The sequence below is a fragment of the Protopterus annectens genome, chromosome 6.part0 (assembly GCF_019279795.1).
Source record: "Protopterus annectens isolate FY-2018-M chromosome 6.part0, PAN1.0, whole genome shotgun sequence".
NCBI classification, from domain to species: domain Eukaryota; kingdom Metazoa; phylum Chordata; order Ceratodontiformes; family Protopteridae; genus Protopterus; species Protopterus annectens.
The window spans coordinates 1,580,084,094-1,580,100,158 of NC_056737.1; the positions used below are offsets into that span (position 1 = coordinate 1,580,084,094).

At 45.1% G+C, this 16,065-nt stretch overlaps 1 protein-coding gene and 1 non-coding gene across 2 annotated transcripts in view; both read left to right on the plus strand.

Moving 5' to 3' along the window:
• Window positions 1-16,065, plus strand: part of TSN (translin) — a 334,297-nt gene that overhangs the window by 293,500 nt on the left and 24,732 nt on the right. The window lies entirely within an intron of this gene.
• On the plus strand, window positions 10,954-11,085 carry LOC122805130. Its single transcript, XR_006365331.1, has one exon.

A 16,065-nucleotide genomic window follows, 5' to 3' on the forward strand; every position in this document is an offset into this window, starting at 1 on the left:
AAGACTACTCTTTTGGGGAAACTTTACATACCATGAGGGAACATTTCCACTGGAAAGGCCAGGATTACTCTGATTCTAAGAAAAGGCTCCGAGAGTTCCTCTTACTACCCCAGCACAGACCCCTTGCTATTCCACCTGTGTTAGACATTGTCGATGATGTTTACTCAGAATCTAGCCTTAACCCAGATTCATTACCTCCTGCACCAGCCAAACCAGACAGATACTACAGAGTCCCTGACTCGCATAAATTCCTATATAAAAGCCCTGTTGCTGACCCAGAAACCATTTCCCAGGGTCCCAAAGGGGTTAAGGCCTCTATTGCTAAAAATCCTGTACAGTCTGAAAGGGATTCTAGAGCACTAGACAGATGGGGAAAGAAAGTATGTACCTCAGCTACTCTAGCTATGAGGGCCTTAAATTGCCAGTTTCACATGCTGAAATATCAACAATATTTGATGTCTCAATTAAAACAAAAAATGAGCACACATACAGAGCAGCCTGATTACAAGGAAATGCAAGATTTGTTGCATACAGCAGAACAAGTGGGAAAGCATACTTTGCAATGTGGATTTGATTCATTGGAAGCTTCTTGCAGAGCAGTTGTAACAGGGTCTGTCATTCGTAGGCATGCTTGGTTAAAAGAACAAACTTTACCCGATCATGTTAAAGCAAAGTTATTGGATGCACCCTTACAGCAGGATGATGTTCTTCATCTCACATTGCTGCAGTCCTTACTTATGGGTAGTCCGCTGTCCTCGGTCGGCCCGAATACCAAAGTATTAGGCTGACGTCGGTCAAGGCGCTTAAAACTGACATCAGGACGTCAGGGTACAAAAGCGCATGACCGACGTCATTTCCTCAGTCTTTTTTGCCGCATGGTCTGATGCAGAAGCAGCGTTGCAAGTGCCATTCGGCGTTCTGAAATTTTTCGAATTCGAGTTTCAGACCGAATCCAAGTTGGCTAAGTACCCGTTGGGGATTATTTTGTTTTTTCTTGCCTCAGTATTTTACCGGATGTCAGAAAAGTGAATAACTGTATTTCTTGTGGGAAACAGATACCGATAGGGATTATCATTCTTTGTGTATTCCTTGTTTGGGGCCTGAGCACGACGTTGTTGGGTGTCGCTTTTGTGCTAGGTTCAATAAACGCACTATTGCGAAGGTTAGATTGTGCTAGGCTGGTCTTTGGGAAGCGGTGCAATTATAATATGCCGTCGGATTCTCCGCCCGCTTCTGCAAAGCGCAAAGACAAAGCAGTTAAACCCAGGCAAGATGAGTCGTCCGGTTCTTTAGAGGCTTCAGTGGAACCGTGGTTCCGACGGAGACTTCTCTGGAGTCTCAGGGGGAGACTTTGATTTTGCAGGAAGTAGTCTCTCAGGAAGCAGGTCAGGCCGAAGGGGCTTCTCAAGTTACTGTACTCCCCTCCCTTCCTAGGGTGGTTAGGCCTTCTCCTTCTGTTTCCAAGGCTTCTCCCAGAGGCAGGCCAGTTTTAGCTCCTGTTGGGGTCTCTCCTAGTTCAGCAGGGTCTGTGCCTAAGAAGCACATGCTTAAAATGGCAGAAGATTTGATTACTCTGATTAGAGGTTCTATGCCCCCTCCTGATAAGAGGCCTAGGGTGGAGCCAGAGTTGGGAAGTTTTGAACAGGCTTCGAATGTTTCAGAGTCTTCGGCTGAAGACTTGCAGGAGTACTCTCCTTATTCTGATTCTGATGCAGATGATTCCACTCCTTCTGCTTCTCCTCCAGAGGATTTTTCTTTTCAGAGACTCTTCATTCTATGAGGGAACATTTTAAGTGGGAAGGTCAGGACTTCTCTGATTCTAGGAAAAGGCTTAGGGAGTTTTGCTGTTACCCCAGCATAGGCCTTTGGCTATACCCCCTGTTCTGGATGTTGTGGAAGATGTGTTTGCAGAGGCTTCACTTAATCCTGATTCTCTGCCGCCTGCTCCTGTTAAGCCAGATAGGTATTACAGGGTGCCTGAGGCTCACAAATATCTTTATAAGAGTCCTAGGGGATCCAGAAACTATTAGTCAAGGACCTAAGGGTGTCAAGGCCTCTATTGTAAAAAATCCGGTTCCTTTAGATAAAGAAGCCAGAGCTTTGGATAGATGGGGAAAAAGGTCTATACATCTTCTACCTTAGCTATGAGGGCTTTGAATTGCCAGTTTCATATGTTGAAATATCAAAACTTTCTTCTTTCTCAGTTGAAGTCTAAGGTGGATGCTCTGGCGGAAGGCATTGAGTGTAAAGAATTGCAAGATTTGGTGCATGTCTCTGAACAGGTGGGTAAGCATTCTTTACAGTGTGGTTTTGATGCTGTGCAGGCCTCCTAGGGTGGCTGCCACTGGCTCAGTTCTTCGCAGGCATGCCTGGTTGAAGGATCAGAATTTATCTGACCATGTTAAGACAAGGATTTTGGATGCTCCTTTGCAGTCTGATGTGTTGTCTGGTTCACCTGTGGAGTCAGTCTTGAAGAAAATGGAAGACAAGGCTAAGTCTATGCAGACTGTTAAAGATTTTTTGCAAGTTCAGCCTCCGAAGTTTAGTAGGAATTGGCCTGCTAAGGGGTGGTCGTATCCTTCTTATGATTCTCAGTCTAGGGGTAGATTTAGACGTGGTAGGGGCAGAGCTCAGAGTTCTTTCAGGCCTAGAACAGGGAGTTCCCCTGCACAATCTTCGGGTGAGGGCAGGGGCCAGTCCTTTCGTAAACAGGCCCAATGACCTACTTTTGCAGCTGCCAGATCCCTCTTGCCTGGCAGCACCTTTGGGAGGAAGGTTAGCACTCTTCAAGGAAAATTGGATGTTGGTTACCCAAGACAAATGGGTATTGGATATCATACACCAGGGTTACAAGTTTTATTTCCATACCTTGCCTCCTTTCAAAGGCATGCCGGACGTTCCTCCTCAGCAAAGACTAGAGGCTCGCAAACAAATTTCTCTACTACTTCAAATAGGGGCCATACAACCGTTTCCTCTGCCAGAAGTGGGTCTAGGATTTTATTCTCGCCTGTTTCTAGTACCAAAGAAAGGAAACACGTGGAGACCAATTTTGGATTTATCCATCCTCAACACATATCTGGACATTCCCAAGTTCAAAATGTTAACGTTACAACAGCTTTTACCTCTGCTGGGCAAAGATCACTGGATGGTGACCCTGGATCTCAAGGAGGCTTACCTTCATGTTCCTATCAGGCCCAGTTGCAGGAAGTATCTGCTGGCTGGGACTTCACATTATCAGTTCTCTGCATTGCCCTTTGGCTTATCTACTGCCCAGAGTGTTCATGAAGGTTCTGGCTCCAGTGGTAGCTTTTTTCAGGCTAAGAGGAATACAAATTTATCCTTATTTGGACGATTGCCTGATACTGGCCCAAGGAAAGGACGAACTTCTTCATCATTTACAGTATGTGATGGCAGTGTTAAGATGCCTGGGGTATTCTGTGAACGAAATAAAGTCCAGTCTAGTACCCTCTCAGGACATGTGCTTTCTGGGTGTGAGACTGAATACAGCATCCCAGATGGCCTTTTTGACCTCGGACAAACAAAAGAATCTTTCTCTTTACTTCCCATCAGTTGTCTCATCAGTCCAGGCTGACTGCAAGGACAGTCCTTCAAGCCTTGGGGTTCATGGCATCTTGTATTCTGGTACTTCCCAATGCCAAACTGCATATGAGGAAGCTACAATGGTATCTCAAGAATGTATGGACACAGCACTGCCAAGATTTGGACACTGTCATTCAAATAATACCTTGCATTCAAAAGGAATTTTTGTGGTGGGCTCAGGAATGTCACCTAAACAAGGGACTCTCTGTGACCCGGCCAGAGGCGAGTCAGATTTTAACGACAGATGCCTCAGACAAAGGTTGGGGACCTCATCTAAATGGAAAATGGATACAAGACACGTGGCCTGCCAGACTTCAACATCTACATATCAACTTGAAGGAGATGTTAGCAGTCCAATTTGCATTGATAGCTTTCAAGGATTTACTTCTTCCAGGGCAGGTGTTGATTCAAACAGACAACACAACTGTCATGTGGTACATCAACAAGCAAGGGGGAACGCATTCTTATCCTCTATGCAGACAAGCAATGATTTTGTGGGAGACTGCTCTCAGTTTACAGCTAAATCTTCAGGCAAGGTTTCTGCCAGGAGCACAGAACTCCTTAGCAGATGTGTTGAGCAGACAAATTATGGATCCCCACAAGTGGAAATTGGACCCTCATGTATTTCAGAGATTGACAGTGTTATGGGGAACTCCAGACATAGATCTGTTCGCTTCTCCGCTGAATTACCAGCTGCCAAAGTTTTGCACAAAAAGGTTTCATCCCTCGGCTTGGAAAGTGGATGCTCTCTCATTCAATTGGAGCAATCTTCACGTGTATGCCTTTCCACCTCTGCCTCTCCTCCCAAAGGTACTGCTGAAGGTCAGACAGGACAAGCCAAACATGATTTTAATAGCTCCAGATTGGCCTCGACAGCACTGGTACCCATTACTAAGAAGTCCGGTACAGGAGCCTCCATGGCCTTTGCCTTTGATTCCTCACCCGCTGTCTCAGGAGAACAGTCATTTACTCAATGTCAAACTTCATTCTCTACATCTGACAGCCTGACATATTCTGTTTTAAACCCTGGAGGGTCTCAGCTTCCACAACAAGTTTTGAATGTTATTTTGGAGGCCAGAAGGCCTAGTACAAGGAAAGTTTACGCAGATAAATGGAGGAGATTTTTGTTTTGGAGTACTGCAAAGGATTTTGATGTTTCTAAACCTAATTTAAGTGTTGCGCTTCAATACCTTACTGAGTTATTGGACAAGGGTTTGTCCTTCTCCTCTATAAAGGTTCATGCTGCAGCAATTTCTGCTCACTATGACTGTGACCCACCATTATTTTCTCAGCCTTTGTTTAAGCAATTCCTTAGAGGGCAAAAATATAAGACCCCACGTGAGCTCCTACTCCTGCTTGGGATCTCAATTTTGTGTTGGAGAAACTCACTCTACAACCTTTTGAGCCTGCAGCATCGGCAGAGTTGAAATATTTATCTTGGAAGACTGCTTTTTTGTTGGCCATTTCCTCTGCGAGAAGGGTTTCTGAATTACAGGCCCTTATGGCAGTTGAGCCTTTCTTAATTTTCCACAAGGACAGGGTGTCTTTGCGTACTAACCCTTCTTTTATGCCTAAAGTGGTTTCTAGTGTGGCTTTAAACCAAACTATTCATTTGCCTACTTTTTATGCAAACCCCCAAAATAAAGGGGAAAGGATTTTGCACAGTTTGGATATACACAGACAGTTGCGATATTATTTGAACAGAACTAAAGGGTTCAGGCAGTCTCAGCAGTTGTTTGTTTCTTTTGCTTTGGGTTCTCAGGGCAAACCTGTGTCAAAACAAACTATTTCTAAGTGGATTGGGTTTTGTATTGCCTTCTGTTATTCCCATCATGGTAAGGAGATTCCAGCTGGGATTAGGCCTCATTCCACTAGGGCTACTGCCACTTCTACAGCCTTTTAAGGGGTGGCTACTAAAGATATTTTGGAAGCAGCTACTTGGAGTTCAGTGCATACTTTCTCTAAGCATTACCACCTTCCACTTTACTCTAAATCTAGGGCTGGATTTGCAACTGCAATTTTGCAAGGCATGTTGGCAGCTCCTAATTCCTTATAGTTTTGCCATCCTCCCTTACCTCTGCTTTGGGATTCTACCCATATGTAAGGACTGCAGCAATGTGAGATGAAGAACATAGTACAGTTTTGTACCTACCATAAATGTAGATGTTCAAGATCCACATTGCTGCAGTCCACTCCCGCCTTCCCCTCTGTTGTTGAAGGTGGTGTTGTGGTTTGTGTTGTACATAGTGTAAATATGGTTAGTGCACGGGTGGTTGTTTAGGTTTTGCTGGTTTTTGGCTTTGGCCTTTCTTGTTAGGGCCTTCTGACATCTGGGGCAAGAAAAGACTGAGGAAATGACGTCGGTCATGCGCTTTTGTACCCTGACGTCCTGATGTCAGTTTTAAGCACCTTGACCGACGTCAGCCTAATACTTTGGTATTCGGGCCGACCGAGGACAGCGGACTACCCATATGTAAGGACTGCAGCAATGTGGATCTTCGAACATCTACATTTATGGTAGGTACAAAACTGTACTTTTTATTTGGTGTGAAAGCAGAAGAGGTTTTAAAGAAAATGGAGGATAAGGCAAAATTAATGCAGACGGTCAAGGATTTTTTACAGGTCCAACCCCCTCGTTTCAGCAGAAATTTGCCAACCAAAAACTGGTCCTTTCCAACTTCTGACAGACCTCAGAGGGGCAAATACAGACACCCAAGGGGCAGAGGTCAGCCACAAGGCTCTTACAAGCCACGACAATGGGGTGCCACAACCCAGAAAAGAGGAGAAGACAGGTCTCAAACTATCAGAAGACAATCACAATGACTTACCCCTCAGACTGCCAAGCAAATCACTCTTGGCAGCTCCCTTGGGAGGAAAATTTGCACTTTTTGCAGATAATTGGCACATCATCACAAAAGACAAATGGGTCCTAAATATTGTAACTCAAGGATACAGGTTCCACTTTCACACTTTACCAAAGATAAAAGGAATGCCAAACCTGCCATCAAATCAACGGGCAGAGGCTCAAAGACAAATTACAGCACTCATGGACATGAGAGCCATTCAGCAGGTTCCTACACAGGAGCAAGGACAAGGATTTTACTCGACTCTTTCTGGTTCCCCGAAAGGACAAAGCCTGGAGACCCATTCTGGACCTTTCAGTTCTAAACACATACCTGGAAGTACCGAAATTCAAGATGCTCACACTACAGCAACTTCTTTTCATGCTGGGCAAGAAGGCTTGGCTAGTAACGTTGGACCTCAAGGAGGCATACCTGCATGTCCCTATCAGACAAAATTGCAGAAGATACCTCCGATTTATAGCAGGTACAACTCATTACCAATTCTCTGCACTGCCCTTTGGCTTATCTACTGCACCCAGGGTCTTCACAAAATGCCTGGCACCAGTAATTGCATACTGCAGACAAAGAGGAATCCAAATATATCCATACCTGGACGACTGCCTTATTCAAGCAGACAGCAAGGACATTCTTTTAAAACATCTGGCATTTGTAAAAAACCTACTAAGTTGCCTAGGGTACACAGTAAACGAAAAGAAGTCAAAACTAGTGCCCTCACAAGACATAATATTCCTGGGTGCCAGCTTAAATACAACGGCCCAGATGGCTCATCTCACGCCAGACAAGCAAGGACAACTGACTCAGTACTTCAAAATGATGGCAACAAAGACCCAACTCCTGCAAGAAAAATTCTGCAGGCCTTGGGATTCATGGCATCTTCCATACTACTAATACCATATGCCAAACTGCATATGAGGAAATTACAATGGTACCTGAAAAGCATATGGAGTCAACACATCCACAGCTTGGAAACAATAATACCACTAATTCCCTGCCTTCAACAGGAGTTTCTATGGTGGGCTCAGGCATGTTACCTCAACAAGGGTCAGCCTTTCACCTTGCCCACAGCCAGGCAGACGATGACAACAGATGCATCGGATTACTCCTGCGGAGCACACATGGCAGGACAGTGTATTCAGGGCAAATGGTCTGCAGATCAAATGCATCTCCACATCAATCAAAAAGAGATGCTAGCTGTACAAAATGCCCTAACAGCTTTCAAGGACCTCCTACATCCAGGACAACTTCTAATAAAGACGGACAACACCACAGTAATGTGGTACATAAACAAACAAGGGGGCACGCATTCCTACCCCCTATGCAGACAAGCAATGACCTTGTGGAACACAGCACTGACCTACCAAGTTCAGCTACAAGCACAATTTCTGCCAGGAAAGAAAAATACATTGGCAGACAAACTAAGCAGAAATATCATGGATCCTCACGAGTGGAAACTAGACCCACAAGTATTCACAATGATAACTCAAGAATGGGGAGCCCAGACATAGATCTGTTCGCCTCCCCCCCCCAAAACTACCAACTGCGAAAGTTTTGCACAAGGACATACCACACTCTAGCTTGGAAAGTGGACTCCCTCTCATTCAGTTGGAAAACACTAACAGTGTATGCCTTTCCTCCACTGCCTCTTCTGGCAAAGGTGCTGTTAAAAGCCAGATTAGAGAGGCCACAAATGATACTCATTGCTCCAGACTGGCCACGCCAACACTGGTATCCAATATTAAGGAACATGGCTCAAGGCCCACCATGGATTTTGCCTCAAATTCCTCACCTGCTGACTCAGCAAAACAATCAGATTCTACACAGCCAGCTCAAGACCTTAAATCTGGCTGCAATGCAGATTATCTAAACAACCAGTCAACACTTCTCTCTACAGCTGTTATGGATGTCATTCTGGAGGCCAGGAGACCCAGCACCAGGAAAACCTACTCAGACAAATGGAAAAGTTTCTGCGCCTGGAACCAGGCTAAAGGCCAAAATCCTCTTGTCCCAAATATTCCTCAGATTCTGCAATATGTTGCACAAAGGCCTTTCCTTTTCATCTATAAAGATCCACGCTTCAGCTATTTCAGCTCATTACAACACAGATCCTCCTATTTTTTCACATCCATTATTAAGACAGTACCCCAGAGGGGCTAAGAACATAAGACTGCCCCGAAGAGCACCAGCACCAACTTGGGACCTCAATTTTGTTTTGAAAAAGCTTACACTACCGCCCTTCGAGCCAGCTTTTTCAGCTGATTTACAATTTTTATCATGGAAAACTGCCCTGCTGCTAGCAATAACTTGCACAAAGAGTCTCAGAGCTACAGGCCCTAATGGCAGTGGAGCCTTTCATCATTTTTCATGAAGACAGTGTCTCTTTACGAACTAACCCTTCCTTTATGCCAAAGGTAGTATCCAGTGTGGCTCTAAACCAAACCATTCATTTACCCACCTTTTATCCAAACCCCCAGAATAAAGGGGAAAGGCTCCTACACTCTTTGGACATTCACAGGCAATTACGTTTCTACTTGGATAAAACAAAGGTTTTCAGAAAATCTGATCAGCTCTTTGTATCTTATGCTGCAGGATCTCAAGGAAAGCCTATATCAAAACAGACCATTTCAAAATGGATAGGACATTGTATCCATTTCTGCTACACACACCATGGGAAACCTGTACCTGGTAACATTAGGCCTAATTCCATCAGGGCTACAGCAACATCAGCAGCCTTCCTTAGAGGGGTACCAACCAAGGATATTTTGGAAGCTGCAACTTGGAGTTCAGTGCACACCTTCACCAAGCACTACCACTTACCTCTATACTCAAAAACCAGAGCTGGCTTTGCCACTGCAGTTTTGCAGGGCCTACTAGCTTCTCCAAACCCTGTTTAGTACCAACCGCCCAGCCTTCGCTTTGGGATTCAACCCAAGTGTGATGACTGCAGCAGTGTAACACGATGAACATAGTACAGTTTTGTACCTACCATAAATGTAGATGTTCGAGTGTTCACACTGCTGCAGTCCAGGTTACCCTCCCACCTTCCCTTCTTTTTACCTGGATTTTATCTATAGCTCCCTGTTTATACAATCTCCAAGATGTATTTCTATATGGTGTATTTGCTTACAGCTGTAGCTATTGTTTTCTACTTAATTTACTTAGGATTATGTATTGCCTTCCTATTTGGGGGCACCTGATCTGGGGCAAGGAAAGCTGAAGAAAATGGCGTCGGCTGCCTCTTTTATACCCATGTCGCACTGACGTCAGGGAAGAAGCGACAGCAACCGACGCCGGACCAAGACTTTGGAACTCGGGCCGACTGCGGGACCGCCTGACGGCAGATAACCCGACTGCGGGACCGCCTGACGGCAGATAACCCAAGTGTGATGACTGCAGCAGTGTGAACACTCGAACGTCTACATTTATGGTAGGTACAAAACTGTACTTTCCCCTCTCGACCATACCACAAAGGTCAAAGGGGTGGTAAAATGTGATTCAAGAAATCCCAGAGGGTCTTTCCGGACACACAGGGTGAAACCTCCTTCAGAGGAAGAGGAGGAGGAAATGGGAGATGTCACCCTAGAGGCAGGGATGGTCCGCAATACCAGCAAGGCCGTGATTCCTTTCAGGGACGGCCTTATCAGTGTTCTTGATGTGGGGCCCGACTGCGTTTCTCTGGGGCCGGTTGGGGGTCGCATTTCTTTGTATCCAGAAGCCTGGCTAAGTATCACTCAAGACAAGTGGGTACAAAGAGTTGTTACCAGAGGCTATATCATACCCTTTTCCTGTCCGTTTGTTCCCAACAAGATCCCAGATGTACCACCCAATCACAGGGATCAGGCAACTGTGGTGATCAACAAGTTGCTCTTAAAAAGAGTCATCCAGTCTGTCCCAGCAGACCAGATAGGATCCGGAACGTACTCCAGGTTCTTTTTAGTACCAAAACGAACAGGAAACTGGAGGCCAATATTGGACCTCAGCAGATTGAACGAATCCATGAGGAAGGACAAGTTTCAGATGGCAACACTGCAGTCGATACTCCCATTGTTAGGGAAAGACTATTGGATGGGCTCAATAGATCTCCAAGACGCCTGCTACCATATAAAAATCGACAAGGCGTCCAGGAGCCATCTACACTTCCGGCTGGGAGCCAGTCATTATCAGTTTCATGCTCTGCCTTGAGGTGATGCTGCATCATCATCCTGTGTAATAAATATGATTACCCCAAGGGCTCTGTTTTGAGTACCTTACTGCTAACACTTTAACTGTACTTGGCATCATCATGGATTACTTGAACTAGTACTACATATGGCTAACTTTGTTGCTTTTTTTGGATTAAAAATAGTGTTTTTGCTAATCCAAGTAGACCCTAACTCTGCCTTGACTTGTAAAGCTGAACTGATAACAACAGAGCATTTAAGTTCGTTGCTAAGACTGACTGAAAAGACCACCACTGGGTTTAACTTAATCTGAACTTGACATTTAAGTGTCTGTGTGTGTGTGTGTGTATAGATGCATACACAAGCACTCGTGTGCACACACACACACACACACACACATATATATATATGTCTTACAGAGAGGTGTGTGTGTGTATATGTGTATATGTATATATATATATATATATATATATATATCTATATATATGTATAAGAAACACTGTCCTTAAGGGGTCATTTGCATATGTCCCATGAGCCACTCTTACAAGACATTTAAGGTATCACACCGTGAAAACTCTAGCTTGGCTAGGATGTTCTTCGTGTTTCACTGTTGCATTCGTTAAATTTGGGTAATCTACTGGCAGGTTGCCCTCAGTCGGCCTGAATAACAAAGTCTTGGGTCCTGCATCAGTTGCTGTCTCCTCTTCCCTGACATCAGGTCGTCAGGGGTATAAAACATGCAGCCGACGCCATTTTAATCAGTATTTCTTGCTGCGCGGTACCTGAAGCAGAAGCAGTTCGCAAGTGCCGGTCGGCCGACTCCTGAAATTTTTGTTTTCGCGTTTCAGAGCCGAAGTCTTTGAACTAAAGCCAAGTACCCCGTTGGGCAAACTTTTTCTTGCTTCTTACCGATGTCAGTAAAAGTTAATAATTGTATTACTTGTGGGAAGCAAATACCTCATAAGGATTTTCATTTGTACTGTATTCCTTGCCTAGTCCCTGGCCACAACGTGCCTTGCTGTCGGTTTTGTGCTAAATTTAACCAACGCACTATTAAGCGTCTGTATATTTTTGCTTCTAAATAGTTTGGTTCAAGATTTAACTATCCTGAAATGTCGGTTAGCAATCCAACTACCGGAATTCACAAAAAACGCAAAGAAAAAGAGACAGACCGTCGAGGTCCAAAACCGACGACAAAGCTTCTCCTAAGCTGTTCGCCGGTACTCAGTGAGGCGCTTTGCAGCCCCTAATGCCCGCTACTTTTGAGTCGCAGGCCTGTACCAAGACCCATTTGGAGTCCGGTATACCGAGAGATTCTTCAAGTATTGAACCCGCGGATGTCTCTCCCTTGGATGGGTCCGGAGCCGCTGAGCAGGCACCGGCTTCTGAGGGTGCTTTCAGGCCTAAATATTTGTATATTAAACCAACGCCATCATCAAAAACAAGGCCAAAACCAACTACTATGTCTAAAAAACTGACGCATGAGCCACATGCTCAGTCCCCTATGCCTAAAAAACAAATGATCAAAATGGCTGAGGATTTAATTACCTTGATCAGGGGTTCCCAACCCCCTCCTGCTAAGAGGCCTAGGCAAGACACTGATTATGAATCTTCAGATCAGGTTTCCATTTCTTCTAACTCCTCTTCTGATCAGGAATTTTCTATCCCCCTCTTAGGACTCCGCAGAAGAATCCATCCCTTCTGCTTCTCCTCCTGAGGATTTTTCTTTTGGAGAGACTTTGCATACCTTAAGGGAACATTTTCATTGGGAGAGTCAGGACTTTTCAGAATCCAAAAAGAGGCTTAGGGATTTTCTTCTCCTTCCTCAGCATAGGCCTTTGGATATACCTCCTGTTTTAGACATTGTTGATTGTTTTCTCAGAATCCAGCATGGCTCCTGATTCCTTGCCTTTGGCTCCTAGTAAGCCAGACAGATATTACAGGGTTCCTGACTCCCACAAGTTTCTTTTCAAAAATCCTACTGCTGACCCTGAAACAATTTCTCAGGGTCCCAAGGGTTTTAAGGCTTCTACAGCTAAAAATCCTACCCCTTCTGATAGAGACTCCAGGGCGCTGGATAGATGGGGTAAGAAGGTTTATACGTCTGCAACCCTGGCAATCAGGGCTTTAAACTGTCAATTTCATATGCTTAAATATCAACAGCATGTCATGGGCTTACAGAAACGGAAAATGATGTTGATTTAGATTGTGTGGAAAATAGAGTTACAGGATTTATTGCATTCAGCTGAACAAGTTGGAAAGCATACTTTGCAATGTGGTTTTGATTCCTTGGAGGCCTCTTGCAGGGACGCCGTAACTGGATCTGTGATAAGAAGGCATGCTTGGCTCATGGAGCAAAATCTGCCTGATCATGTTAAAGCTAAATTGTTGGATGCTCCTTTACAGCAGGACAGTCTGTTTGGAAAGAAGGCAGAAGAAGTTTTAAAAAAGATGGAAGACCAAGCTAAATCTATGCAAACTGTAAAAGATTTCTTGCAAGTGCAGCCACCCAGGTTCAGTAGGCACTGGCCTACTAAGAATTGGTCCTTTCCAGTACCCAACAGAGCTGCTCAGGTCAAACCCAGACACTCCAAAGGCTCCAGGTTTCAGTCACAACGATCTTACAGGACAAAATAATGGGGTGCTTCCTCCTCTAAATCAGAAGTAGCAAAGCACCACCCTACGGTAAACAGTTTCAATGACTTCCTTCTGCCATTTCCAAGCACTTATCTTTTGGCAGCCCCTTTGGGGGAAAACTAGCACTTCATGCTCAAAATTGGCATCTAATTACCCAAGACCAGTGGGTCTTAAATATAGTATCCCAGGGGTACATATTTCGTTTCCACATGTTGCCAATTCCAAACTGATGGCCATACCTGCCCCCAAATCAGTGGGCAGAGGCCCAGAAACCAGTCATGTCCCTCATGGATATGGGGGCTTTTCAGCCAGTACCAGAAAAGGAAAAAGGACAAGGTTTTTATTCAAGACTTTTCCTGGTACCCAGAAAAGACAAATCATGGCATCCAATTCTGGACTTATCCATTCTAAATACTTTCCTGGACATTCCAAAATTCAAGATGCTGACTCTACAACAGCTACTGCCTATGCTAGGCAAGAGTGCCTGGTTGGTAACTCTAGACTTAAGAGGCTTACCTGCATATCCCAATCAGAGAATCTTGCATAAGATACCTCTGCTTCAAAGCAGGCTATTTACCAGATGTTCTTCATCTCACATTGCTGCAGTCCTTACATATGGGTAGTCCGCTGTCCTCGGTCGGCCCGAATACCAAAGTATTAGGCTGACGTCGGTCAAGGCGCTTAAAACTGACATCAGGACGTCAGGGTACAAAAGCGCATGACCGACGTCATTTCCTCAGTCTTTTTTGCCGCATGGTCCGATACAGAAGCAGCGTTGCAAGTGCCATTCGGCGTTCTGAAATTTTTCGAATTCGGAGTTTCAGACCGAATCCAAGTTGGCTAAGTACCCGTTGGGATTATTTTGGTTTTTCTTGCCTCAGTGTTTTACGGATGTCAGAAAAAGTGAATAACTGTATTTCTTGTGGGAAACAGATACCGCAAGGGATTATCATTCTTTGTGTATTCCTTGTTTGGGGCGTGAGCACGACGTTGTTGGGTGTCGCTTTTGTGCTAGGTACAATAACGCACTATTAAGCGAAGGCCAGATTGTCCTAGGCTGGTCTTTGGGAAGCGGTGCAATTATATGGCGTCGGATTCTCCGCCGCTTCTGCTGAAGCGCAAAGACAAAGCAGTTAAACCCAGGCAAGATGAGTCGTCCGTTCCGGACGCCGGTTCTTTAGAGCTTCAGTGGAACCGGTGGTTCCGGCGGAGACTTCTCTGGAGTCTCAGGGGGAGACTTTGATTTTACAGGAGGTGGTCTCTCAGGAGGCAGGTCAGGCTGAAGGGGCTTCTCAAGTTGCTGTACTCCCTCCCTTCCTAGGGTGGTTAGGCCTTCTCCTTCTGTTTCCAAGGCTTCTCCCAGAGGCAGGCCAGTTTTAGCTTCTGTTGGTGTCACTCCTAGTTCAGCAGGGTCTGTGCCTAAGAAGCACATGCTTAAAATGGCAGAAGATTTGATTACTCTGATTAGAGGTTCTATGCCCCCTCCTGATAAGAGGCCTAGGGTGGAGCCAGAGTTGGGAAGTTTTGAGCAGGCTTGGATGTTTCAGAGTCTTCAGCTGAAGACTTGCAGGAGTACTCTCCTTATTCTGATTCTGATGCTGATGATTCCACTCCTTCTGCTTCTCCTCCAGAGGATTTTTCTTTTCAGAGACACTTCATTCTATGAGGGAACATTTTAAGTGGGAAGGTCAGGACTTCTCTGATTCTAGGAAAAGGCTTCGGGAGTTTTGCTGTTACCCCAGCATAGGCCCTTGGCTATAGCCCTGTTCTGGATGTTGTGGAAGATGTGTTTGCAGAGGCTTCACTTAATCCTGATTCTCTGCCTCCTGCTCCTGTTAAACCGGATAGGTATTACAGGGTGCCTGAGGCTCATAAATATCTTTATAAGAGTCCTAGGGCGGACCCAGAAACTATTAGTCAGGGACCTAAGGGTGTCAAGGCCTCTGTTGTAAAAAATCCGGTTCCTCTAGATAAAGAAGCCAGAGCTTTGGATAGATGGGGAAAGATGGTCTATACATCTTCTACCTTAGCTATGAGGGCTTTGAATTGCCAGTTTCATATGTTGAAATATCAAAACTTTCTTCTTTCTCAATTGAAGTCTAAGGTGGATGCTCTGGCAGAAGGCATTGAGTGTAAAGAATTGCAAGATTTGGTGCATGTCTCTGAACAGGTGGGTAAGCATTCATTACAGTGTGGTTTTGATGCTGTGCAGGCCTCGTCTAGGGTGGCTGCCACTGGCTCTGTTCTTCGCAGGCACGCCTGGTTGAAGGATCAGAATTTATCTGACCATGTTAAGACAAGGATTTTGGATGCTCCTTTGCAGTCTGATGTGTTGTTTGGTTCTCCTGTGGAGTCAGTCTTGAAGAAAATGGAAGACAAGGCTAAGTCTATGCAGGCTGTTAAAGATTTTTGCAAGTTCAGCCTCCAGTTTAGTAGGAATTGGCCTGCTAAGGGGTGGACGTATCCTTCTTATGATTCTCAGTCTAGGGGTAGATCTAGACGTGGTAGGGGCAGAGCTCAGAGTTCTTTCAGGCCTAGAACAGGGAGTTCACCTGCTCAATCTTCGGGTGAGGGCAGGGGCCAGTCCTTTCGTAAACAGGCCCAATGACCTACTTTTTCAGCTGCCAGATCCTTCTGGCCTGGCAGCACCTTTGGGAGGAAGGTTAGCACTCTTCAAGGAAAATTGGATGTTGATCACCCAAGACAAATGGGTATTGGATATCATACACCAGGGTTACAAGTTTTATTTCCATACCTTGCCTCCTTTCAAAGGCATGCCGGACGTTCCTCCTCAGCAAAGACTAGAG